The following is a 6,725-nucleotide window of genomic DNA, read 5'->3' on the forward strand; positions in this document are numbered from 1 at the left end:
AAAAACTGGGTTGCTATTTGAAAAACTAAAGTTGATATTGATTTAAGGGTTGAGGGATGAAGATTGAATCTTCATTTTTCTTGTCAAGTAGCTCAACAAAGATTTATAACAAATAAAATAATTACATATACGATAATACTAATATTTTTAAAGAAAATTCGTGAGGCATAGTAAGTCAATCACCCTGTATAATAAAACCCCAAAAATCTGTTCAACCAAAAAAAAGACATACAGTCTTCAACAACCGTTATCATGGTTCAGTGGACAAAGTACAGCAAAGGTGGAAAAGTGCCAGGGACCAGGTCAATAGCATAAAAATGTATAAAATATTACTTTTAAAAATTTTTATTTGTATGTTTATACTAAGAATAATTTTAATAAATGTTAATTATAAAAAAATGTTATTTTTTAGTAAAAATAATTCTTGTGGCAAAAACTTTTTACCAAAAGAATAAAAATCAAAGACCATTACTAGTAGTACTAAGAAGACATTTAACATAAACTTATTGAGCACATTACTTTTATTGACTTAATGAATCATTCTATCTTGCCATTCTACTTCACCAGCTTCGCTTATAAAGTAATTGGCAAACTGGTCCCTTAATATATTACCTGATCTATTATAAACATTAATTGAGTCATTGAGACTTTCAAAACCATTAATACTTAATGTGTCTTCAAATCTAAATCCATCTTTATTCCTGACAAAATAATGCAATTTATAACAAGCTTTAACAATTTTTATAGTAAGTTCTACACTTGTGTTCATCGATCTATGGAAAATTCGCCATTTGTTAGAAAGTATTCCAAAAGTTGATTCTATATATCTTCTTGCTCGAGACAAGCGATAATTGAATACTTTTTTTTTGTAATTCAAATTGCTTAGTGCATATGGTCTAAGTATGCTTTGAGATACACCAAAAGCTTCATCAGAAACTATTACAAACGGTAATGGATTTCATTGGCCGGGTAAGGGTTTCGGTGGTGGTACAAAAAGTTCATTATCTTCTAGTTTTTTGTAAAATTTTGTTTTTTTAAAAACTGTTGAATTACAACACTTTCCTTGAGCTCCCACATCAATAAAAGTAAAACAATAATTTGCATCACAAATAGCCATAAGAACTATTGAATAGTAATGTTTGTAATTATAAAAATCTGATCCAATCTGGATTGGTTTAATTAAGCGAATATGTTTTCCGTCCAAAGCGCCGATGCAATTTACAAAGTTAGCATCGTTTTCAAAACCCAAAGCAATTTCTTTACATTTTTGCTGATCCGGCAAAGGCATAATTTAAGATTTAAGTCCCCATAATTCGCTGCATACATCTTCTACTATATTACTAATAGTAGATATTCCCATTCTATAGGAGTAATGAAGGTCTGTGAATGAATTACCCGATGTTAAGTATCTATAAATACGAGCTAATTAAAATATTACGTCAGTATTTATTCAAAAAACGTTAGTATGATTTCTGAGTAATTACAAATACTGTTAGATTTTACCCGCCTAATATCGTGTTTTAATAATAAAAATTTCAAAATGTGAATTGTCAATTTAATTAATTTTTTTTAAGTAAAAAAAATTACTTTTATTAAACCCTTAATATTTTCCTATAGAAAAAACATCAATTCCCCGTCATTTTATTGATAATTATTATGTAGTTATTATAAAATTAGCTCCTTAAATAATTTATTTTGAGTAATATTTATTACTTACCTTAATGTTATGCACAGCCTTTCTGTCGAAGAAGTAGGTACGCGAAAGTTACTATTTACTACGGTTAGCCCCTTTTCTAACTTTGAAAATAATTCATTAAAAAATTTTAACGACATTCTGAAATAATCAAAACATATCTCTTCGTGGTCTCTTAATTCAGAAAAAAGGGTTGCAAAAGCGCCATTAAGAGGTCTTTGAACCAGCATCGGGTGAACCCAAAATCGCCTATTTTTTTTTATTTTTGAAGTATTCTTTTTTAAAATGTGCCTGTAGGCCGCAAAAGCCAACATAGATCTTATCTGTTGGATATTCATTTTGAAAATAAATAGAAATCGCTATAGCAAAAACGCGGTATAGTGTGAAACGGGCCTTAAACGACAATACTTACTGCGGATTATATTAGATAAACTGCTCTAACTTTATTTTTATAAAAGAAAATTTTCCCAGGGACCAGGCTAACAATCTAATCCCGCTAACATGTCACTGTGAATAACCCAGGTAAAAATTCATTGCTGTTACCAGTGAAATCCGTTCAAATAACTATATGAACTATCAAATTTGTAAGGGAGACTTCACCGTTAAAACTAAAATCTAATATAATTAGAAATAAAACTGAATCGGCTCAAAGCCTCTTACCTTAACTTCTCTCGGCCGGTTGAGATTCCTCTTCGGTGAGCCAGTTAACGCGTATCCAAATGGTACGGCACTCAAGGTATATATATATATATATAATATATTTATGTCTATGTGTATATATATTTACACAAGCACAACAGTAAAAACAAAGAAACAACGTCGGAAGACAATAGTTGATTCTTATAATATTAGATATTTTCCTTAATTCGAATAATGTTATACGTATGTAACAATGGGCAACTACCCTTCTGTCGTCGGTAATATCGGTAATGAGCACACTCGCCACAATCCAAAAAAAAAAAACACGGAAAAACAATGAAACACAAACAGCACACAAGAAAAAGGCAAACCAGTTAAGGTCAATATCGTGAGAGAAAGTGGAGAGCGCCAGCCTAGAGCAACGGGCAGTGCCGTGTCAATGTAAAATACATATTTAATATTTTATAAACAAATATTGTTCATACTCTTTGTAATTATCATATTAACCGATTAGAAAGTTTATAATAAAAATAACTGACATGTATTAAAATAATATTTTTCAGATATTTTTTATTTAGACAGAGTGTTTATATTAATTAATTCATTTGATGGCGTTTAATAAAATGAATAATAGATTTGATTATATTAGTGTATTGTTCATCCATATTCTACAAATTACTTACACACATGATGTCTTAAGAATAATCTTACTTCAATTTTTTGTTTGTACATGTTTGTAAAACAAATCTGTACATATATTTAATAAATCTATTCCCATCTTCAAAAGCAATGACATCTCCATGATTTAATATTTGATAATCATTTTGGTCAATAGTAATTTGTACACAATTTACATAAGTTTTATTATCTGTTCCCTGTAGTACAGATATTGTTGATCAACTTAGAATTAATTATTCTCTTTGATAGCTTAATTAATATAAAAATGCAATAAAAATTTTAAGACTTACATTGAGAGAAATAATATATTGGCCATTGAATTTATTTATAAAACAATGACGTCTTGAAATAGATTCTTCTTCAATTACTAGTGAAGAGGCAGGAGAACTTCCAATAACAAACTGAAGAGTTATAATACATCAATTTAACCATTTTAAAGAAAAATGAATTATATTGTAAAATATAAAACAAAGTTAAGATGGCTTAAAGTTAATATAAATATTATTTTCATATAAAAATATATGTATTTTTAATAAGTTCATCTTAACACTTAAATTTATTTTATTTCCTAAAGAAAAAATCTACCTCAGTCTCTCCAATAGGATAGATAGTGCCACTAGCCAAGTTCTGTAATGTCGCATTACTAGTTAAGTCAGAACAACTGTTACTTCTTTTTAAGCTCATTGTGTTTTTATCCTTTATGCTATTCAGTTTCAAATCTATTATATAAATACACTTTAAAGTAATGAAAGTATTTGTTTTGAATTAAAAACATTCGAAACTATGGTAGCAGATGTTAATTACATACTGATAATACAAAATAGAACAATTTTATAAAAGTTTTATAGAAAATAATAATGTTAAACAAATAAATAACTGGAGTCAATTTTGATGAGCAATGTGTCAAAAGATCATAAATCGTATCTAGTCGAAGACATTACCCTCAAAAATTAAAAAAAATTCCCTCGTTCCCCGTAAACGGGGGAAATCACCCAAAAAATTACAAATTTAAAAAATGCTAATTTTCGACATTTCTTCAATTTTTTTACATAAAATTGCCATAACTTATTTAAAAATGACCGAATCAATATAAATTTTTTTTATAGATACCTTAGATATTTACCTATCATTTTATATATTTTTGTCAACATTTGACCCTTTAACAGCCCACAGAAATGGTTTCAAAATGATAACTTTTTTATAAAAAATTGACTCTTTCAACTTGACTTTTGAAAATGTTCCGGAAAGACTGACACTTTTATATATATCTTAACTTAAAGCTTATGTAATATACTTTAATTTAAAAAAAAAAATTTGGCCTCTGGATTTGTATTCATGGTGAAAATGACTACCCTATTCAAAAATATGATATTTTTGTGTTAAAATTCTGGGTTTTGTATTTTATTTTAATTTAAAATTCCTGACAAGGGGAGTACACTGATTTTCATAAAAATTATATAAATTAAATTGATATAGCATAGAATGTTAAACTTATTTACAGTTTTTTGAAGTCTAGAAAATTAACTTTGAAATTTGAACTAGCTTAAATAATCAATTTTTTCAATTGATGGTAGCAACGTACATTTGCTGAGTTGGTAAAACTTGTAANCGTACATTTGCTGAGTTGGTAAAACTTGTAAAATACACGCTTAGGGTACAAGGTTCCATCTCGCGTATGGCAAGAAAATTTTTTGCATTTTTTCTTAATTCTTTTTTAGTTAGAATAAATTTTCAACTCGTTTGATTTTTATCTCATGTAAATTCAATAACTTCAATCAAGATCAAGGGATCCCATCACTTTAGTCGCCCCATCCGAGAAGAAATTTTTTAGTCATATTAAAACTATTTTACTATATTTTAGATTTTAGCTTCGATGCATAGCTGAGAAGGTATTTTTTTGTAACTATTATCTATTTTCTCTGCTCTAACTTGACCTATATTTTTCAATGATTCGTCAAATGATTACAATTAGTTACCCTCAAAAATTGAAAAAGAAATTCTAATTTATCAATGAAACAGTTACTTATCCCATGTTCTCCATACAGACAATTAAAATCATTCATTTCTAATGTTTTCAGAGTATTTATTGACGAATCAAGTTTGATATGATAATTTTATATGATAGGTTTCAACTACATAATTAAATCATTTTACTTTGTAATTTAATAATTTTTTTACTCTATTTGTGTGTTCTACTACTAGACTATATAATTTTTTGGTAACATGTAGCTATATAAATCATTTCTAAAAAAAATGATTGTTAGTTTCTCCTAATTTAATAATGGATTTTTAAAATTATAATCAAATTTTATAGTACGCTATTGAGTAGATCTTTTTAACCACTTTTTTAGCTTCGATGCAAAACTGAGAAGGTATTAATTTTACTATATTGTGTTTATTTATTATTATTTTTTTTTTGTGTCTGTTACCACTTTTTCTCAGCTCTCACTGGACCGATTTCTTTCAACAATTGATCAAAAGATCAAAAATCGTATCTAGTTGAAGACATTACCCTTCAAAATTGAAAAATTTTCCCTCGTTCCCTGCAAATGGGGAAAATATCAAAAAAAAATTACAAATNTCCTCGTTCCCTGCAAATAGGGAAAATATCAAAAAAAAATTACAAATTTAAAAATCGGTAAATTTTGTCATTTTTTTCACTTTTTTTTCTTAAATCTTCCATAACTTCTTCAAAAAAACCGATTTCTTTCAACAATTGATCAAAAGATCAAAAATCGTATCTAGTTGAAGACATTACCCTTCAAAATTGAAAAATTTTCCCTCGTGCCCTGCAAATGGGGAAAATATCAAAAAAAAATTACAAATTTAAAAATCGGTAAATTTTGTCATTTTTTTCACTTTCTTTTCTTAAATCTTCCATAACTTCTTCAAAAATAAACGAATCAACATAATTTCTTTTTATACTAAAACCTTAGATATTTCATTTTTATTTGATATTATTTTTTTGAAAATCTAACACTTAACCTGCTCAATGGGGGGGATTTAAAATAGCAACTTTTTTACAAAAACTAACTTTTTCAACTCAATTTTTGAAAATGTTCCGAAACTACTGCGTCCTTTAATTATATATCAAATTAAAGCTTTTTTTATGAACTATAAAATGAAAAAAAAAATTTGCCGCGACACTTTATCTTCTACATGCAAACGGCTACCGTAGTTAAAAAAACGCTATTTTTGTATTAAAATTTTCGATTTTAAATTTTTAACTTAAAAATACTATAACTTTTCGAAAAATTTATGTAACAGCACAAATTTTTTTTCTAAATACATTATAAGTACATCTTTTATTTGACATACTTTTTATTAAAATTGGACATTTCCCCTTATATAGAGGTCGTTCAAAACTTGAATCATTGTTTAAAAAATATAAATTTTTCAACTTAACTTTTGAAAATGTTCCGGAAATACTGCGTCCTTTAAACATATATCAAATCAAAGGTTATGTTTTATACTATAAAATAAAATAATAAATTTGTCCCGACACCTTAAAAAAATGTAATGTTTGTGATAAAAATTTCTATCGGGATGTTTTTTATACTTAAAACTGCCATAACATTATCAAATATTAACAAATCAAAATAATATTTTTTTATATTGAAACCTTAGGTAATTTCCTTTTATTTGATATCATAAAAAAGTAGATTTAATCTATGGTGGACCTAACTATGCAACGTCCCAACTATGCCGCGACCCC

The 6,725-nt window shown here is 27.2% G+C and overlaps 1 pseudogene; it reads right to left on the reverse strand.

Moving 5' to 3' along the window:
• Positions 1 to 529: 529 nt before the first annotated feature.
• On the reverse strand, positions 530 to 3,694 carry LOC126909146 (uncharacterized; annotated as a pseudogene).
• Between the last annotated feature and the right edge of the window lie 3,031 nt (positions 3,695 to 6,725).

The sequence above is a fragment of the Daktulosphaira vitifoliae genome, unplaced genomic scaffold, assembly GCF_025091365.1.
Source record: "Daktulosphaira vitifoliae isolate Bord-2020 unplaced genomic scaffold, ASM2509136v1 Scaffold_147, whole genome shotgun sequence".
Classification (NCBI taxonomy): Eukaryota; Metazoa; Arthropoda; class Insecta; order Hemiptera; family Phylloxeridae; genus Daktulosphaira; species Daktulosphaira vitifoliae.